This window comes from Oryctolagus cuniculus, chromosome 4 (assembly GCF_964237555.1).
Source record: "Oryctolagus cuniculus chromosome 4, mOryCun1.1, whole genome shotgun sequence".
NCBI lineage: Eukaryota > Metazoa > Chordata > Mammalia > Lagomorpha > Leporidae > Oryctolagus > Oryctolagus cuniculus.
The window spans coordinates 18650056-18672362 of NC_091435.1; the positions used below are offsets into that span (position 1 = coordinate 18650056).

Here is a 22307-nt window from a genome sequence, read left to right on the forward strand (position 1 = left end):
TGTGTCTTTCCCTTTCTCTGTGTAACTCTTCTTTCAAATAAATAAATAAATCTTTTTTAAAAAAATGAAATATAATAAAGCTGTTAAAATTCTTCTTTTAAAAAGTAAAAAATAAAAAAATATATTGTGGCTTAAGTTCTGGGCCACCACAATAATGCAAATACCAACATAGAATCATATAATTTTGTCAACTTCTCAGTACATATAAAAGTTATATTTACAATTATTGCTAATTAATACATGAGCAATAGCATCATGTCTATAATGTAAATTTCTTAAGTTTGAAATATGCTTTTGCTAAAACATGCTAATGATCATTTTATCCTTCTGAGAGTTGTAATCTTTGTGCTGGTAGAGGGGCTTGTCTTAATGTCAGTGGCTGCTGACTAGTCAGAAGAGAATTTTCTGCAGATGGAGATGCCTTGTGGTTTCTTAAAATAAGACAAAGAAGTTCACCATATTGATGAACTCTTCCTATCTCAAGATTTCCTGTAGTGTGCAATGCTATTTAATAACATTTTACCCGCGGTAGAACTCATCTGAAAATGGAAGCCAGTCCTTTCAAACTCTGTTGCTGCTTTATCGACTAATTTTATGTAATATTCTAAATCGTTTCTTGTTGTTTTAAGGATGTTCATAGCATCTTCACCAGGAATAGAGTCCATTTCAAGAAATCACTTTTGTTTCTCATCCCTAAGATTCAAGTCATCCTAAAATTTTATCACAAGACTGTAGAAATCCAGTCACATCATTAAACCCCTCTCCTAATTCTAGTTCTTTTTCAGTTTCCACAACATGTTTACTTCTTCCATCAAAGACTTGAGCACCTCATACATAATGATTGAAATCAACTTACTCCAAACTGCTGTTCATGTTGATGTTTTGAACTTTTTCCATCAGTCATGAATATTCTTAGAAGCATCTGAAATGGTGAATTCTTTCCAAAATATTTTTAATCTATGTTGCCCAGATCCACCAGCAGAATCACTGTCTATGACAGATACAGCTTTATAAAATGTATTTTGTAAAAAAGACTTGAAGGTAAACATTAGTTTGACCATGAGCTGCCTAATGGATTTTGTGTTTTATGAAAACTTTAATCTCATTGCAGATTTCCATGAGAGCTCATTGATGATGAGGTGAATCATCAATGAACAACAGTATTTTGAAAATAATCTTTTTTTCTAAGAAGTAAGCTTGAAATATTGGTAATCCGTGTGGTAAACAGACATGCTGTCAGGACAGCGCCATGGCTCACTTGGCTAATCCTCCACCTGAGGTGCCGGTACTCTGGATTCTAGTCCCGGTTGGGGCGCTGGATTCTGTCCCGGTTGCTCCTCTTCTAGTCCAGCTCTCTGCTGTGGCCCAGGAGGGCAGTGGAGGATGGCCCAGGTTCTTGGGCCCTGCACCCACATGGGAGACCAGGAAGAAGCTCCTGGCTCCTGGCTTTGGATCGGCACTGCATGCCGGCCATGGTGGCAATTTTGGGGGTGAACCAATGGAAGGAAGACCTTTCTCTCTGTCTCTCTCTCACTGGCTAACTCTGCCTGTCAAAAAAAAAAAAAAAAAAAAAAAAAAAAAAAAAGCAGACGTGCTGTCTTCCAGATTTTGTCCCAATTGTAATTGTAATGCAATGTCTGTGTAGATTTTGTATATTCTCAAAGGCCTTAAGAATTTCCAAATGATAAATGAACATTCAGTGTAATGTGAACTCACCAGCTGCCTTAAACCCTAAAAATAGAATCAAGCCTGTCCTCTGAAACTTTGAAGCCAGGCATTGACTTGTCTTCTCTCACCGGAAAAGTTCTAGCTGGCATCATCTTCCAGTACCAGATAGTTCTATCTACACTTAAAGTCTGTTGTTTGGTGTGATCACCTTCCTTAATTAGCAGAGCTAGCTCTGGATAACTGTAGCTTCTGCATTAGCATTTGAAACTTCACCTTGTACTTTTATGTAATAGAGATGGGTTCTTTTCTTAATCCTCATGAATCAACCTCAACTAGCTTTAACATTTTCTTCTACAGCTTCCTTACCTCTCTCAGCTTTCAAGGAATTGAAGAAGAGTTATGGCATGATTCTGGTTTAGGCTTTGGCTTTAGGAAATTGTGTGTCAGGTGTGATGTTCTATCCATGCTATTAAAACTTGCTCCTACCATATTCTTGTGTTCACTGGAGGAACACTTTTAATTTCCTTTCAGAACTTTTTCTTTACACTCAAAATTTATCTCATGATTTGTTGTGAGGGGACTATCTCAGCTTTTGACATGCTTTCCTAATTAAATTGCTAATTAATTAACTGTGCTTTTGACTTAAAATATTATTCTGCCTCTCACTTAGAGGCCATTGTTGTGTTGATAATCAATATAATTTCAATATTGTTTTGTCTCAGGAAAAGGGAGGCACAAGGAGAGGGAAAGAGAAAGAGGAATAGGTATTTAGTTGAGCAATTAGAGCATACACAACATTCATGGGTTGACTTCACTATCATATATGCCCAAAATTTACAGTACACCAAAAGAGTTGCAAAATAACACCAAAGATGTCTGATCAGACATCACCATAAGAAATAAAATAAAAATGGAAAAATTTTAAATTTTGTATGATCACAATATGACACAGAGAAAGGAAGTGATCACATGCTATTTATTGGAAAGAATGATGCCAATATACTTACAAGAAACAAGAGCCCACAGTGTTCAACTTGTAAGAAGTACAATGTCTGTGAAGCACAATAAAGCAATGTTCAAAAAACCAAAGTATTCTATTATTTATTTTCATGGTAGTAACTATTATTTTGAGTGTTTTATATAATTTGCCTATTACGATTAAGCCACATTCCATAAAAGGAAACTTTTATAATCAAATTAATAAAATAATAATAATTCTGGGGCCAGCTCTGTGTGTAGCGGGTTCTGCTGCCACCTGCAGTGTAAACATCCCATATAGGCACCAGTTTGAATCCTGTCTGCTCCACTTCCCATCCAGCTCTCTGCTATGGTGTTGAAAAGCAATAGGGGATGGATGGCCCAAGTCCTTGGGCCCCTGCACCTGAATGGGAGACCCAAAAGAAGCTCCTGGTTCCTGGATTCAGATTGGCACATCTCTGGCTGTTGTGGCCAATTGGGGAGTGAACCAGCGGACAGAAGATCTCTCTCTCTCTCTGCCTCTCCTCTCTCTGTATTACTCTGACTTTCAAAGAAAAGAAAAGAAAAGAAAAGAAAAGAAAAGAAAAGAAAAGAGGAGAAGAGGAGAGGAGAGGAGGGGAGGGGAGGGGAGGGGAGGGGAGGGGAGGGAAGAGAAGAGAAGAGAAGAGAAGAGAAGAGAAGAGAAGAGAGAAGGAGGGAGGGAGGGAGGGAAGGAAGGAAGGAAGGAAAAAAGGAAGGAAGGAAAAAAGGAAGGAAGGAAAAAAGGAAGGAAGGATAAAAGGAAGGGAAGAAGGAAGGAAGGAAGAAGGGAAACTAATTTTGCAGGAATATTGTGTACCGTATGGCTCTGTATGCAGCCTTCACTCCTTAGGATGCACACTAGCTCCTTAGTAATTTCATCTGTCCCATGACTTCAAATACCATTAGACTCCAAGGAATGCTTATCTCAGGATCTAAGCTCTCTGTCTCAATGGCTCTCTAACTCAGAATGAAAGTTAAAGTCCTTCTAATGGCCTTGAAGTACCTACTTAACAAATCCCTCGGGACTCCTACCCCCATTATCTCTCTAACCTCATCCACTGCTTCTACAGCCTAGTCTACTTCATTGCTGCCACTTTGGCTCCTTGCTCTTCCTCTGACATGCCAGGCACACTATCAGCTTAGGTATGAACAAAGGCTATCCCCTCCACCTGAAATGACTTTCTTCTAAATGTTCTCATGGCTAAATGCATCCTTTTCTTACATCTTGGCTTAAAGTTCACAGTTTTGAGGAATGCTATGCTCACCATTTTATTTAAATTTGTATCTTCTGATAATTAATATAGTATTTATTCTGTTGATTGATTATTATTATTTATCCCCACATAATGTAAACAAAATTGAATACATGCATTTTAGATACATATTTAGTTCATTACCATATTTTTTTTAATTATTTGAAAGGTATAGTAAGAGAGAGAGAGGGAAAGAGATCATCCATACACTGATTCACTTTCCAAATGGCCACAAGGTTAGGACTGAGCCAGACTGCAGCCAGGAGGCAGGAACTCCATTCCACCAACCTCCCCGCCGGCAATGAGTGGCAGTGCCCATGTATTTGGGTCACCATTCACTGCTGGCACATCATCAGGCAGCTGGATCAGAAGCATAGAAGCCAGACTCAAATAAGTACTCTGTATAGCATTCCAGCAACATAGCAGGTTAATCTGAAGAGGCATAATGCCAGCTTCTATTACTATACTTCCATAACTTTCTTTATATTTTCAAACTGTTTGGTAAATATGTGCTGTTCCTTCTCCATAGGAAAAGTACACTTTACATGGCTCTGTCAGCTGTGGTCAACACAATGTGAGAAGAAATGTCAATGTACCGTTTTCAAATGGAAGCTGTCTCTCAAGAAAAGAACACATCCAAAGCAGTTGCTGTTCCCTGAGCATATGCCTAAGATGATAGACTCTACATTCTACACAAATCTAAATCCATAATCAGAGCTTTAGTCAGCTCACAGGCCAGTGAGCAAGAACTAACCCACTTGGTATTTTGCAAAACTGTCCTAGTAAAAGCTGACTGGCACTATCCCAAGTACCTTAAATGTGCTTGGCAAATGGAAGTTGTTCAATAAATGTTATTTAAATTAATGAGCAAGTGAGGAGGATTTTTTAAAAAATTAACTTCTTCTTTTAAAGATTTTTTTTATTTGAAAGGCAGAGTTACAGAGAGAGAGAGAGAGAGAGAGAGAGAGAGATCTTCCCTCTGCTAGTTCACTCTTTGGATGGTTGTAGTAGTCAGGGCTGGGCCAAGCCAAAGCCAGGAGCCTAGACCTTCCTGCAGTTCTCCCAATTCGGTGCAGGGGCCCAAGGACTTGGGCCATCCTCTGCTGCTTTCCCAGTTGTATGAGCAGGAAGCTGGAGCAGAAGTGGAGCAGCTGGTATAAGAACCAGTGCCCATATGGGATGCTGACATTGCAGATGGCAACTTAAACCTCTATGCCACAACACCGACCCCTTAATTAACTTCTTAGTTCTCACCTAATCATTACCTAATGCACGAACTATGTCCTAGAATTAAATTAGATTCTTACATAACTATTTAACCTCATTCAGGTCACTTAAACATATTTGGTGAATCATTATTCAGGATTTTAAGTGGAACCCAAATAAAAAGTGCATGTGTTTTCTAATAACTGTTTATTCCAACGATAGCCACATAAAATAAACCAAACATTTGACTGCTTGTAAATTTTTAGTCACTAACATGAAGTGCTTCAAATAACAGTGTTATTTGTATTTTTAAGAAAATAAAAATGATGAGAAGGTCATCGTTCCAGTCATTTCAATGATGCTACCAGTCAGGATGAATCCACTATTGGGTAACTGAATCCGGTTTTTTATTACATTTATGATTCTGTGACTTCACTTTCAGTAACTTGCACCTTGGGAAAATTACATTAAAGGAAACGATGGGTTTTTGGAAGATGCTATTTCCGTGGCTTGGCCAAGAACCTGGTCATCATATACATCTCTATCCGAGTACAATCACTTGGAAAGTTTTTCAATTACTCCTTTCTGTTTTGCTTTCCACTCCATTCATCCTTCTTGTTTGACTTCGTCCTTCTCTCTTATTATTTTTCTCCTTACTACTTGTTCCTTTTAAAAGGTCTTGTTAACACTTATTAATGAGTGTAGTGCAAATTTCCAAAGCAAACAAGCAGCAGAAGAAAGGGGATGAAAGAACCGGACTTTGATTTTCCTGCCAGACTTCAAATGGATCTCAACAGCAGCTGGGGTACCAGCCAGTTCTTGTAGCTGCCGCTGCAAGCTGCCACCCTGCTAATCCTCATACAAGTATGACTGGGACTACAAAAACTGTTCAAACAAATTTTCTCAGAACTGATTTCCAACAGCATCAAAACTATATTTGCATTCTCTCTAAAAATCACTGACCACTCTCTTACCACTCTACTGAGGATCTTGCCCCACTTCAAAGGATGGACAGCATCTGTCACTCCAAAATGAACTTGTTCCTGAACACAGAACCAAAAACTATAATATGAAAATCATGAAGAAAGGAATTGGAATTGCTAGATGGTTTTCAAGTGATAAAAAAGACCTTGTGTGGTGTTTTTTGTTTGTTTGTTTGTTTTTTGTTTTTTTTTGTTTTTTTTTTTTAATTCTGCTAATACTAGATCCGGTGAACTTTAATCTCTCATTCATCAGTATGACACCTTAATTTCCTTACCAACTCTACTACTTAGCACAAGAGATAGCCTTAAAGTTATGCATGCATGCAGAAGAATATTTGGATAATTACCTTCATTATTCAACAAATATTTATGGAGCTCATGCTACTGTCTTCGTGGTCATCGTAGATGTTAAGCATATACCAGTGAACAAGGAGGCAAACAATAAGTATAATAAATGTTGAAGAGCTGTAAGAAAAAATTTAGAATGTTTCCATCATAAAGAAAATATAAATGTTTGAGGAAATAAATTTACCCTGATTTGAATAATGCACAATCTATATACATATTGAAGGATAACTCCATAAATATCTACCCTATAAATATGTATAATTTTTGTATATCACCTTAAAAATTAATGCTGAACAGAAACAAAAAATAAGCATCTTGGGACAGGCATCCAGCCTACCCATTAAGATGACAATGTCGTACATCACAATGCCTAGGTGGGCATCCTGGCTCAGGCCCCTGACTCCAGCTTCCTGCTAATGTGCACCCTGGGTGGGCAGCTGTAATGCTGTGACAGGATCCCTGCCACCCACATGGGAGATCCAGACTGGGTTCCAGGCACCAGCTTTTGTCCCACTCATGCTCTCCTTCCAGCCTCTTTGTTGGCAGGCATTTGGGGAGGGAAACTGTGGATGGGAACTTGCTCTCTCTCTCTCTCTCTCTCTCTCTCTCCCCCACTGTGTGTGTCTGTCTGCCTGCCTCTACCTGTCTCCCTCTCCCTTTCTCTCAAATAAATAAAACATAAGCAACTTTTGTGAAGCAGAAACCAATCATACTGAGTGTCTCAGACAACACCAAGAAATAACTTTTACTTTTGAAGCTGGAAATACAGTCTAAGGCTAGAATATTTAACACAAATTTCTTGAGGCTGGCATTGGGGTGTAGCAGGTAAAGCTGCCACCGACAACACTGACATCCCAGCTGGGCACTGGTTTGAATCTCCCTGCTCCACTTCTGATTCAGTTTCCTGATAATGTGGCTAGGAAAGCAATAGAAAATGGTCCAGGTACTTGGGAGACCCTGAAGAAGCTTCTGACTCATGGCTTCAGCCTTGCCCAGCCTTGGCAATTGTGGCTATTTGGGGAGAGAATCAGTGGATTGATCTGTCTGTCTCTGCCTCTCTCCATCTCTCTAACTCTACCTTTCAAATACAACAAATAAATCTTTAAAAAATAATAATTCCCCTGTTTATTTTTTACTGAAGTAAAATAAACATAGAAAAGTATGCATAGCCTGTTTGTAGCTTAATACATTTTTACGAATGGATCACACCCATTTCAGCAGATCAGGGAAGAAATCAATTTCATTTCCAAAACAGGTGTTCTGCCTACTCTTTCAGTCATTGCTTTCCTAAAGTTATTTATACTCTAACCTCTCATACTTTGAGAATATTTCAAAATATAGATTATGCCTCTATATTTGATCAAATAATATGCATAAAGAAAATCATGCAAGATGTACTATTTTTGGTAAAGAGGATTTCACTCACAAGTTTCTGAGATGCACTTGCATTATGGCTTGAAATTATAGGTTGATCATTCTCTTGCTCCGTAATATTCCATTGCATGAGCCAACCATAACCTATTGCTCCATTATAACTGTTTATGGCCATTTGAATAATTTATGACTTTGGGGATATTGTAAATTTCTCTTAAGATTCTAATGCATATGTTATGTATTAGGCGTACCTACATCTAGCCTCTGTGTGTACTCCCAAATACTTTTTCAAAATGGCTGTACCTCTGTAGGTTCCCATCAGCACTATTTGAGACACCTGCTTGTTCTATACTCTTTCCAATACATGGTGTTATCTGCATTGGTCTTTAAGAGGAATAGTAGTTTTTCAGTCACTACTTTTCAGATTTTTCTAAACACATGGTCGTTTTCCAACTACCATATTTAGCAGCTTTTCATACCTTTAGACACTTAAGTTATTTTTACAACTGAATGTAGTCTTAACTCATGGTTTAACATCACAAAGTGTTAGATATTTTTGTAGATATTATCTAAATACCAGTCTGTTGTTTTTCCTTTCTCCTTGTGTTTTTGTTTTAAATATTTGTAATATATGTTATAGAAATACTATATGAATAAGAGTATCAAAGACAAATATGCCCTTGCAACAAACAATATTCCTAAAACTTTAAGAACATAAATTTCTCCACTTTTATCTGAATTTGAAATAGCAGCTAAAACTCTTCCTGTCTGCTAGATAATGTTTCTAGTTATTATGCACATTTTCTCTATAAACTTTAATCTTAATTATACGAAAATGATGTCCATTTTCAAGTTTATGTCATTGTGGATTCTAAAATCTGAGTCCATCAATATATACTGGGTGCTTTATATACATTATCTTATTCTATAAAAAAATTCTACAAACTTGTGAGATTCCATTTTTGGTTTCTCACAACTGGAATTTGGAAAACTTGTAACTTCTTCTAACTTGGGTATCATTTAAATGTCAGAATGGAGCTCTGAACTCAGGTTTGCAGATTTAACATGTTTCTCTTTATTTGGCTGAAGAAAAATCGGTCTGCAGGGAACACTTGGAAACATCTTGAATGACCAGTTTCCTACAGACAATGGTTTGGAAAGCATTATTCCAATTCCAAATTCAATCAACTTTCCATTACACCACAGATGTCCTTAACAAGCTTTGCTTAAGCTATATTTAAAACAGCACAGAAATATAGGCTATCAAAATTAAATTAGTCTCAATATTTTATTTTGTTACATTATAGGAAGGGCACAATTAAAAGGATTACCTCTGAAATGTCCACATTTAAACATCCTTAGCTATTTTTATCCCAAGTATATAAACTTTCAGAATTTGTTTCAGAAGTCAGTAGTTCTTGTATATCTAATCCATAAAATCTTTTAAAAATTCCATGTCGTCAAAGTTGCATCTGTTTCCTCAACCACTAGAGCCAGGTGTCATAGCTGGCGGCCAAGACAGCTCTGCATCTTTACAAATGTGTATACCATTGGAAGGAGGCCATAAGCAAAACTGTAGTCTCAGAATTACAATGTCAGAAAACAAGTTTAGACAAGGGAAACATGAGCACAAATGTCTAATTTACAATCTGGCTGTTCTCAGATAATGATCACTAACAGTCAAGTAGAGTTGACTATCATGTAATGTTTTAAGCGCTTTCTACCTGGTGATTTACTTTATATCTCTAAGCAATGAAGTATTATTACTTCATTATTCTATTATTATTACTTTTTGAGAAGTGAGGATATAAAGATGCAGGATACTATGTTACTTGATCAAAGTCTCAAAGGTTAGCAAGTAATAGGTCTTGCTGGAACAGAGGCCATGTGAAGCCATAAGTTGCTTTGGTTCTTGCCATTGAATAGTGTTTCAGGACCTTCAGAAAGTTCATTCTTACCTTTCCAGTTAGTTTGAAAGATTTATGTATTAAAACTTATTAAGTATTATGTTTTAAATATATTTATTTATTTGAAAGTCAGAGCCACAGAAAGAAAGACAAAAGAGAGATATGTTCCATCCATGGATCACTCCCCACATAGCCACCATGGTTAGGGCTGGACCAGGCTGAAGCCAGGAGCGCAGAACTCCATCAGTTCTCCTGTGTGGATAGCATGGGCCCAAAACACTCAGATCACCTTCTGCTGACTTCCCAGGGAAGCTAGACTGGTAGTAGAGCAGCCAGGACTGGGACTGGTGCTCATATGGAAAGCCAACATCCTGGACAGTGGCTTCCCCTGCTGTGTCACAACACCAATTCACAGTGGTAGCATTTATCTTTCCCATTTCTTAATGCACAGATATTATTCCATGTCCCATGCTTTTTAAAGCATCTTTTTCCGGAGAATACTGATGAATGTATTTTTTGTGTATTTAACCTTGGAATGAACTTTCATTTATTGTGTCATTAATGAATGAGAGAATGATGTGAACTAGAAAATACTGTTTCATCATATCCTCAAGGCTTATAGCATCCTTTTGGATAGTAATTTCAGTGACAGCAGAGTTAACAAATGTAAAAAAGGAGAGCCTACAATTTTCATAAATATTTGTGTATCACTTGGATATGTATCATGATTAAAAATGATTTTCTAAAAAAGCCAATTACAGCCAGCGCTGCGGCTCACTAGGCTGATCCTCAGCCTGCGGCACCGGCACCCCGGGGTTCTAGTCCCAGTCGGGGCACCAGTTCTGTCCCTGTTGCCCCTCTGCCAGTCCAGCTCTCTGCTGTGGCCCGGAAGGCAGTGGAGGATGGCCCAAGTGCTTGGGCACTACGGCACACTGTGGCACACGGGCACACGGGTGCCACTACACCCACATGGGAGACCCGGAGGAAGCACCTGGCTGCTTGCTTCGGATCAGCACAGCACGCCTGCCATAGTGGCCATTTGGGGGCTGAACCAACAGAAAAGGAAGACTTTTCTCTCTCTCTCTCTCTCTCTCTCTCTCTCTCTCTCTCTCACTGTCTAACTCTGCCTGTCAATAAATAAATAAATAAATAAGCCAATTACACTAACATATTCATGTATTAATTCTCTTTTAGTTGACTTATTCCTTTTTCTGGTTGTCTTTGTACTCTTGAAGTCAATTTTGTCATTCATAACCAAAGGATTAATTTTTACATTGAAAATACCATAATTCAATATTTAAGAATCTAGAAACAGAAACAGAAAAAATTATAATTTTGGTACACACCCCTGATGTGTCAACATTTCAGCATCGTTTATTTGTTCCATGAGGAGCTCAGTATGGGAAAATTCTCATTTATAACCTTCCTTCAAGTAAACAGTGAGGAACAGTCTGCTGTGCGTGCGTGTGCGTGTGTGTGTGTGTGTGTGCTTATTTTTGATTCGCAAGTAATAACTGTGTATGTAGGGGGGTGCAATAGTATGTTTTGATCCATGTCTATACCATAGACATGGTATTAATCAATAATTAACATATCCATTACCTGAACAATTCACCCCTTTTTGTGGTGAGAATCAAACCCATGGCCATGATCTTGGCATCGGGCTCCTAGTGAAGTCATTCTTCAGATAGCTCATTGTTATCCCAGTGGCCTCTCCCCAGCGCACAGAGCTTTCAAATTAAAACATTTCTGAGCAGCTCATACATACACCCATTGCCGTTGAGCATCTCAATAAATAGGCTAGTGCAAGGGTGTGCATTGCACCAAAGCATATGCGTCACCACTTGGGATGCCTATATCAGAGCGCTGGTTGAAGTCCAGCATCTCTGCCTCTATTCCAGGTTCATAGTCATGCATCCTAGGAGGAAGCAGATGACAGCTCAACTGCTTGGACCCCTACCACCCGCATGGGAGACCTTGATAGAGTTCCTGGCTACTGACTCCAGCTTGACCCAGCCCTGGCTGCTGTGAGCATATGGAAAGTGTACCAAAGGATGGAAGTTTTTCTCTCTCTCTCTCTTTCTCTTTCTCTTTCTCTCTCCCCCAACCCAAACAGCTCTGCTTTCAAGTAGATCAAACTAAATAAATAAACATTGAAAAATAGGCTTGGGTAGATATTTTCATAAACAGCTTGTCACTAATTCCCTGGAAATAAATGACACTCTATTTCAAATTTTAAGAAGGAAAGCTGCTCATTTTTATTCTGAAAGAGATAGAATTCGCTGACATTGTAACAAAGAATATTCCAAAAGTGGAAAATTAATAATCTTAAATGTGGTCAACAGACATCAGCTGTTTTTTATAGCAAACGTCAAAATCAAAATGAACATATTGCTTTGGAATGAAAACAGAAAGCACACACATTATGTAGATGCTATCATGAATTTGCAGTGTGCATGTCAAAACTCAGGACATGGGCCGGCCTTGTGGCATAGCAGGTAATGCAGCCACATTATGTTGGCATTCCATATGGGCACCAGCTCCTGGCTCTTTGCTCCTGGCTCCTGGCTTTGTCTTCATCCATTCTTGGTCATCGCAGCCATATGGGGAATGAACCAGCAGATGGAAGATCAATCTCTCTTTCTATCCCTCTCTCTCTCTAACTCTGATTTTCAAATAAATAAATACATCTTTAAAAAAAAGACTCAAGACTAATGATCCAGTTACAAAAATCCATTCTGTCGTCCGGGAGATCCAGATGCTTTGCTTTTTTTTGTTTGTAATGTTCATTTTTTTGCATTCTTTGAGGATTTTGTACATTTTTATTAGCATATAATAACTGTGCATATTTATGGAGTGTGATATTTCAAGAACTTTAAGTAGCATGTACTGACCAAACCGAGATTTTGTTTTAGTGTGTTTTAAAATGTGATGTGTTTTCTTTCTGAGTTGGTCTTTACTGGATGGAGCACTTTACCTGGATTTCTGATTTAAGTACTCAGCAGGACCCTGAGGGAGACATCCACAGCAGCCTCCTCCTGACAGACAAGAGAACTTTGCCGGCAATTTAATGACTTGCTCAAGGCCTCATGAGCAGCGTTGAAACTATTGAAGTTCAGAATCTACCATTAATTTCATCATGTTACACTGCCCTCCAGACCCTGTGTTGGGTCAGGCATCTTGCACTGTGGTTAGCATACCTCCTGGAATGTTTGCATTCCATATTGGAGTTCCTGGGATCAATCCCGGCTTCACTCCAAATCCAGTTTCCTGTTAATGTACACCCTGGAAGGCAGCAGGTGATCGTTCAAGTGATTTCGTCCCTGCCACATACATGAGACTCAGATCGCATTCCTGGCTCGTGGCTCTGATTTGGTCCAGCCTGGGCTGCTGGGGGTATTTGGGGAGTGAACCAGAGGATAAAAAAATCTCTCTCTCTCACTCTCTTTCCTTCCTCCCTTCTTCCCTCCCTCCACTCTGCCTTTCAAATAAATTTGAAAAATAAATAAAATTAAAAAGCAAAAGGTCACATACTGGAGAGTAAGTCACCGGTTCTTTCTGTCCCAGACACTACTAGAAGTTCAAGGTATTCCTCACTCACCTTCTTGTCATCATTTCCCTGCCAGGCAATGTTGCTGCTTCCAGGACTTCTGTTATTACTCCACAGCGGCCGCTCCTGCCCGTGTGCCACAGTGGAAAGAATGTTTTCCCTCTGAGTGATTTCAGGTCTATACTTAACGCTGCCCACATTCCCCACATGTCCCTTCAAGTACCATGGTTTTTTCAATTTCACAATCACCCTTCTCACCAAAAAAACATGACCAGCTTCTCAAGGCAAATAACCATAATATTATTATTGAGTGCTCGCCATGTGACTTTATTTTGTTTCCTCTTCTCAGAAACTCTGCACTTTATTTTACAGACTAGGAAGCAGAGAGTTAAGAAATGAGAGAGGAAATGGCATAGGACCTTATTTCATACTCTGCAGAAGTGCCTTCCATGGACTGAAATCAGGTATTTCCTGTCGGGATTGCACTGCTTGGCCGCTCCTCCCTCAGAGGCAGTGCTGTCTGCCCAAAGCTTTTGTCCTCCTTAGAAGTTGACACAGAAAGCATTTTCTCTAGTAATGTTCATCTTAACATTGTAGGACCTGCTCGAGACGCCTAAAGAATGAGCCTTTTATAAAAACCATCTCTCGGTAATGCAGGGAATTCTTGAAAGTTATAACTATCCATGGTAGCTGCAACATCATAGAGCCTGCTCACCGTGTTCTCGAGTGGATTTCAGAGTTTAAATGACCTCGCTGAGGGGCTTTTCAAAACTAACCAAATACTTCACTGTTGAGTCTGTGCCTCCAAATCAATTTTCATGTCCAGTTTTGCTGCACAGATGTCTTAATCAGGAAACAAGTATCCCCTTGGTGAATGGGAGCATTTCAGTCCCTGAAAAGTTCTTGTCCCATTGACGTTCTTAGGGCTTCCAAAACAATGGTTAATTTCACATCACATACAGATATTTCACCATGATCTGTTATATATTTAACATGCTACTACAATTTATTATATATTTAACATTTCACTTTCACTTCACTCTCACATTTTAACTTATATAAGTTATGGCAAAATAAAAATGAAAAATATTTTAGGTAACAACCTAAATCACAATTTGTAAATACCAGCTATAATTTACAAATTCAGATTTACTATGTAACTAAAAATTTTGTGATGCTCACCAATATATCTTTAATCATCCTAAGAACTACCTGCTAAAGCACCAAATCTATCATTAGTCACTTATGTAAGGATCTAGTGTCACAGAGTTATCAAAAAACTAAAAAAATCTGAAAATGTGAGGCCAAATTTAGCTTATTCTTCTGCAAAGTTTAGATATAGAGCTTTACTGTGATCAAGTTGGAACTCAATCATCCTTCCAAGTTGAAACTGAACAACCATCCTTCAGGGGTATTTTTGTCTCTCTTTTGTCAATTACGTTGACATTGTTTTTTACTCAGGCTTTGAAAAATGTTTTGTAATTTTATTATGCAGGGAAGAACTATCTGATCTCATTTTACTTATTTTATTCCTTCCCAAACTATCCCCTTGTATGATTTCTCTTGCAGTAGCCACATATCTCCAGCTTTTCTATAATGCTTCAGATCAGTCTTTATTTTCAAAATTGGTGACTTTATGATTTCAGGAAAAATTAAATTCAACAGACTTGTTTAGCTTGTGTTTTGACAAGTCAAATGTAAATCTAAAAGCAAGCAAGTGTCTATGTTTCCTCAACATTTTGCAAGAGATACAACTATCTTAAATAAGGCTATGAGAAGTGGTATTCATCTATTATACTCAGTAGCTTTTTTTTCGATTTGAAACAGGAGTGTATAAGCCACTGCTAACACCAACCTCATTAATTTCTCATTTTAAGGCATTCATAACTACATTTCCGGGGTGAGCATTTGGCCTAGCAGTTAAGATGCCAGTGAAGACCTCCATGTCACACACTGGAAGTGCCTTTTTTCTCCAAATCTCAACTCAGGCTCTCGGTTCTAACTTCAAACTAATACAGAACCAGAAAGGCAGTGGTGATGACTCAATTAATTTGACCCCTGATACCTACATAGGAGGCATGGGTTGAGTTCCCTATTCCAGGCTTCTATCTGGCCCAGTTTGACTATTGTAGGCACCTAGAGATTAATCCAATGGGGAATAAATTGATTTCTCTCTCATTCTCTCTCTCTCTCTCTCTCTCTCTCTCTCTTTCTCTTTTTCTTCCGGTCAAAGTTTCACCAAACTCTAGGGAGAGTATTTGACATAGAGGTTCAGTCATCACTTGGGATGCCCATATGCCATATTGGAGTACCTGGATGGAGCACTGGCTCTGATGTAAATATCAAATCCCCATGAATGTGCACCCTGGATGGAAGCAGCTGATGACTGAGTATTTGGGTTCCTGAAAACTCATGTGGAGACCTGCATTGACTTCCTAGCTCCTGTCTTCAACCTGGCACAGCCCTAGCAGTTGTGGGAATTTGGGTAGTAAACCAGCAGATGGGAGATCTTTCTGACTTTTTAACTTTTTCTCTCTCAAATAAATAAAATAAGCAAATAAAATTAATTTTTCATTCTCTAGGTAGCTATTTTACTTGTTTTAAAATACGTATAGACAGTATTAAATAAATAAATAAATTCTCAGAATTACAAATAAGGATCTCTCTCTCTAAACTTTTTCTCTCTCAAATAAATAAAATAAGCAAATAAAATTAATTTTTCATTCTCTAGATAGCTATTTTACTTGTTTTAAAATACGTATAGACAGTATTAAATAAATAAATAAATTCTCAGAATTACAAATAAGGATCTCTCTCTCTAACCATCTATGTATATAGTTAGATATAAATGGAGAGATAGCTACAGATAGAGCTGATGCTCTTACTATAATTTCCTAGTATGATATGTTAGTCTAATAATAATTGTTAAAAGATTTTGGTTGCGATCATAATTCAATAAACAAATATTCTCGACACATTTCATCTAAGCAAATCCTCTATTCAAGGTGGCATTGGCATGCTATTTGGCAGTAACGCAGCCAGACCCAGTTTGTTCATGCAGAACAAAACACCATGAAGAAATAGCACAGTCATCATTTTGCATGCGGAAGGGATTTGAGTCTTTCCAGCTGAGTCACTAAAGCAAGTTAATTGGAGCCAAAGAACACCACAGGTCAGGAACACATACCAAACTGTCTGTTCCTAGGATAATCTGAGGGTTACCATGCTGGTGTCAGATACTCTGAAATCAGTCTGGTATGAAGGAGATGCAGTAAGAAGGAATTAAAATCTCAAACACAGGAAATAAACATCAGACTGACAAAGTAGTCATTATGGGGATTTTACAATTTCTGACTCCAATCTGAGGAAGACAAAAATAATCTCATGGTAGGACCTTTTAGCTACTACTTCTTGGTCAAAAGTATATTTGGGAATTTGTCAAAGAACTATCCCCATCACCCTCTCTTTCTCAAACTGAGTGGATTAAGTTCAATTAGAACTGGCTTGAGTTTGATGGTCCCAAAGGAAACCCCATGAGGATCAGGTCCTGCCATGTTTTCTGATCAGCTCCAAAACTTAGACCAGCTACAATGACAAACCTGTTCTCTGAGAAGAACTTGTCAACCTTCAGAGGAAGAGAGAATTTCATATACTACCTCTAGAAGTTAGAAACAAGCACACTTTCCCTCAAATATCTCTGCACTTCACTGCCCTTCAGCCCTGGGCTGGCTGTCTGGGGTTACTCTTCATTCCACAGTCATTCCTTAACTTCCTGAAGGTTCAGGTTAAATGCTTTTGTATTCTCTTTGGAATTCGAAAGACTGCCATTCCCTATGTATGCTGATCCCTCTGTAGGCTGGAGTCCTGCCCCAGGCCCAGTTCATGTGATGAGAAACCAATGCTTGGATATATAATTTGACTCTTCCTTTCCAAGTACCACCCAGGGCCAATATTTCGCCTGTTCAAACCTACTGGTTGGCTTTCTTTTCCTGCTTGGACAGACCTCCCAGAATCCTGACCTCACACACACTGACTGCATTCCTGGATGGAATGACCTGCCCACAGAACTGGTTGACCTTCACAATTGTGACTTTTCCTGGAATTACATCTAAAACATTTGCTTCTTCTCTTATAATGACCACACACCACAAGGCTCTCCCCTCCAAAACAACCATCTCAACTGAGATCAGTTTCTCTAACACAACTCCCACCACCCAACTGAAAACTGCTTTATGTAATTTTCACGTAAAGAATCGCATTCATAGTTGGTGCCATATAAATATTTTCTTCGGACGGATCACTTTTCTAATATGTTGCTATAGTCTAAAATTCCTAACAGAAATGCCTTGTTGGTATTTTTAAACTAAAATTAATATGTTTGTAATTTATATTTATATATTTTCTAATTTTTAATTTTTACTGATATACAGTTGGCATTCCATAGCTGTTAGTTATTCAGAAAAACATATATAGGTGCTAGATATGCACAGTTATTTTTTTTCTTGCTGTTTGTCCCTAAACAGTGTCGTACAACAAAGGTAGACATTTGGTCTTGTGATTAAGCTGTTAGTTAGGATGGCTGCTTTCCACATGCAAGTGGCTACGTTTGAGTCCAAGCTCCACTCCAGATTCCAGTTTCCTGCTAATGGAAACCCAGGGGAGCAGCAGAAGATGTTTTAAGTAATTGAGTCCCTGCCACTCATGTGAGAGATCTGGATTAAGTTTCTAACAGCCAGCTTCAGTGTGGCTAAGCCCTGGTGCTCATGGGAATTTGATGAAATAACTAGTGGTTGGGAGCTCTCTCTTCTCTCTCTTTGCCTTTCAAATGAAATTTTAAAAATTAAAGTAAAATAATTATAACAACTATTTGCATAGCATTTGCACTGTATTACATATGTGAAGCAATGTAAAGGCCATTCAAATACTAGGGTGTGCATATGTTATATCCAAATACTATGACACTGTATAAAGCATCGTCAGGTTTTGATATCCATGGGCCACTCACAAGCAATCCTCTTTGGATGCCAAGTAAAGTTTGTATTATATGTTTATCATATATATTTATACTTATATACTCAACAAATATAGAACAGTGATTTCAAGTTCAATATATTATTTTAATGGTCAGGATTTTTAAGATTTGTTTTTTTAATTTATTTGAAAGGCAAAGTTACAGGAAGAGGAGCAAAGACAAAAAGAGAGATCTTTCCTTCACTGGTTCACTCCCCAAGTGGCTGTAACAGCTGGGCTGGACCAGGCTGAAGTCAGGAGGCAAGAGTTCTTTCAGATCTACCACATGAGAACAAGGGCCCAGGCACTTGGGCCATCTTCCACTGCTTTCCCAGGTGCATTTGTAGGGAGCTAGATGGGAAGTGGAGCAGCCAGGTCTTGAGCCATTGCCTACATGGGATGCCAGTGTCACAAGCAGAGACTTCAACTGCTATGTCACAACACTGGCCCCAATGCTCAGGTTTTGCTCAATGGAAACAAAGTGTGTTAATATAATTTGAAGGTTAGAGAAATTCAAGTTTCCAACTTGAGGACTCTGCAACATCATATGGAACCTGCCTTAAGCTCCGTCTGCACACCATTCAGGAACTGGCAAAGCAGGACCCAATTCAGCACCAGTTATTTGGCAGTCTTGGCTATTACTACAATCCTCTACATAGAAGAGGCATTGATTCAAGTGACAAATAAATAAATACAAAGTACCCTTTCTTGCTTGCTTTCTATACATATATGTGCTTCTATATCTACTAGGGGAGTAGAGATGAGGACAAAGGTCTTTTATATAGAAAATAGTAATGTCTGTAATACAGGTAGTAAAATATATTGTATATTCTGTTACGGACTACATTAGAAATCTGCAAACATTTTCTGTAAAGGGAAAGTTGTGGATATTTTAGGTCTTGTGGGCTACTAGGAAAATGGTGGCAACTGGTCAACTATGCGTGGAAGTAGCCATAGAGAGTATGGAAGCAAATTACTAACATAGTGTTCCAATAATACTTTATTTACAAAACAAAGAAGCCAGCCCTCTTTGGGTAAAGTTTGCTGACTTCTGGAATAGACTACAAAGCATTCAATTATATTGGGAAACACATAATGTAATGTATAACACAAATTTTATCAGGAAATATGCTTTTAAATGGATATATTAAAAAGTATATAATTAGCTATAAAGGAATGAGGGATTAAACATTCCAGGAAGCACTCTGACTAGCTTCTGTAGTTTCTACCTCATTGGAAGAGTCAATGAAATTCAAAGCTGTGTCTTTAAAAAAAAGAAACTATTTTATTAGAAATCAGTGCAACTTCAGATATTTTGTTTTTAAACATTTAAATTAACTAAATGATGCAATTAGCAAGTTAAAGAGATAACAATTACAGGCATTTTTCCATTTTAGGTTTCAATGGTCTATTTGCCACTTCCATTTGCTTTTTTCCTTTTTAAACAAAGAGAATACAACAATTAAACAGACCTCAATGAACTAAATATTAGCAAGAAACTTGTCTGTAATTGTCACACAACGCAATCTAATTAACAATACAACTTGCAGTTTCATGCTTGCTGCTCACTAGTCCTCAATTCAAATTTTTGTTTTCCTTAGGAGCCATGAGAAGCCTCTCAAGCAATCCCAAACAAGATTTTACAAAGTCTTCCAATATTCACAGCCAAACCATTAAATGGAAGTAACGGGCCTTTCTTAGTAACCACCAAGAGTATGTTAAAAAGATACAAGCTTTTGGCCCAGGTATTATGGAATTATCAGTTTTGCAGACAATCAGACAGATATTACCATCCCAGGCATGGGGTTTGGGGTCCATTTAAGGTACTCCCATTACTCTACCTCCGAAATCCATCTCAATGGGACAAGAATAAATATTCATATTGTGACTTGGGGGAAAATGCCACATTACATTTTTATTTTTAAATTTTTTTAAAGATTTATTTATTTACTTGAGAGGCAGGGTTACAGACAGACAGAGAGAGAGAGAGAGAGAGGTCTTCTATCCCCTAGTTCACTCCCCAAATGGTACAACAGCTGGTATTGAGCCAATTTAGGAGCCAGAAGCCAGGAGCTTCTTATGGGTCCCCACATGGGTACAGGAGCCCAAGCACCTGGGCCATCTGCTGCTGCTTTCCCAGCCCAGGCCATCAGCATTGAGCTGGATCTGAAGTGGAGCAGCTGAGACTCAAGCCGTCGCCAAATGGGATGCCAGCACCACAAGTGGTTGCTTAACCCACTATGTTACAGAGCCAGCCCCTACATCTATTTTTTTTAAATGTGTATTGATATTCTTTCTTCCTGGGTCTTCCCCAATTGGAAGGGAAAGCAAGTTCATTTTGAATACTCTCTGTGATCTCAAACTCTTGTAAGAGGTTTCACACTTGATCGTAGCCAAAAGGCCGAGAAGCGATTTCTAAGAGGTTTCGTATCATTTTCAGTTTCCATGGATTGAGAGTTGATTATATTACTTGGTTTAGAATTCCTTGACTGAACAACAACAAAAAAGCTGAAATTAAGTTGAAGAGCATTGAAAAGTTATCCTTTCTGCTTTGGAGATCAATTTTATAGAACAAGAATTGAATATTTATCATATATTGAGTTTAAAAACATCGCTACTTTTTCTTCCTATGTATTTTTACAGGTCTCTGCTACGGTCTGCGATAGCAGTAGAAGATGCCCCTGCACCCAAATGAGAGACCTGTAAGAAGCTCCCATCTCCTTGCTTAGGATCAGTGTATCTCCGGTCGTTGTGGTCATCTGGGGAGTGAACCAGTGGATGGAAGACCTCTCTCTCTGTCTCCACCTCTCTCTGTAACTCTGTATTTCAAATAAATAAAATAAATCTTTTTTAAAAAAGTATATATATATATATATGTGTGTGTGTGTGTGTGTGTATATATATATATATATACATATAAATATTTCACAGACTGGCACCAGAAGAAAAAAATCTCAAACCAGTAATTGCTGAGAATGATCAAGACATTCAGTACTTATGGTGATTTTACTAGAATTTAGTAAACCATATGTCAGGAAAAAATGCAGATATCCCACAAGTCATGAGAGAATTAATTATCATTGGTGGAGAATAGAAATTTAACTTTATTAGTTGATGTTAGGCTAGGGAATTAAGCTAAGATGTAATATTGACATAACATTCATTTTGTGTTTAAAAATGTTGTATGCATCAGGGATATGCAATGGTTATCTCTTCCTCAAAACTCTCAGAGGTGTAGACAGCAAAGAATTATGTATCATGTAAACAATATAATGAATGTGGATCATTTGGGGTGGCTATGTTGTTTGTGGTCACTCAGATTGAAAAAGACTTCATCAACAGGTTTTGATTTTGAATATATCATTTCTATTCTCTGTAATGGTATGGCCCAAGGAACATTCTATACTTCTTAACCATTCTGTCCTCAAAATGTCTAGTGTCACAATCAGTAGCAACCTCTAAATTGATTCTTCACTCTCATGTCCTCAACTAAATAGTAAAGCACAGAGAGAACCATTTTTTTTTTTTTTTTTTTTTTTTTTTTTTTTTTTTTGGACAGGCAGAGTGGACAGTGAGAGAGAGAGACAGAGAGAAAAGTCTTCCTTTTTGCCATTGGTTCACCCTCCAATGGCCGCCACGGCTGGCGCGCTGTGGCCGGCGCACCGCGCTGATCCGATGGCAGGAGCCAGGTGCTTATCTTGGTCTCCCATGGGGTGCAGGGCCCAAGCACTTGGGCCATCCTCCACTGCCTTCCTTGGCCACAACAGAGAGCTGGCCTGGAAGAGGGGCAACCAGGAGAGAATCCGGCGCCCTGACCAGGACTAGAACCTGGTGTGCCAGCGCCGCTAGGTGGAGGATTAGCCTATTGAGCCGGCCCGAGAGAACCATTTTCTACGAAGAGGAAAACAGAAAACATTGGCTTAATAGTATATTCACAGTAAATATTTCTAAGTTTAAAACTTGTTATATTATATCCAGATTGTGGTCTCTAATAGCAATCTCACATTAT

The 22307-nt window shown here is 38.4% G+C and overlaps 1 long non-coding RNA gene across 1 annotated transcript in view; it reads right to left on the reverse strand.

The window, feature by feature from the left end:
• LOC138849247 (uncharacterized) overlaps window positions 1-13439 on the reverse strand; it is a 57254-nt gene extending 43815 nt beyond the window's left edge. The window contains exons 1-3 of the long non-coding RNA XR_011387754.1: window positions 13340-13439; window positions 6457-6574; window positions 2676-2720 (exon numbers count right to left, since the gene is read on the reverse strand). This is a non-coding gene — a long non-coding RNA (uncharacterized lncRNA). The remainder of the gene's footprint in view (window positions 1-2675; window positions 2721-6456; window positions 6575-13339) is intronic.
• Between the last annotated feature and the right edge of the window lie 8868 nt (window positions 13440-22307).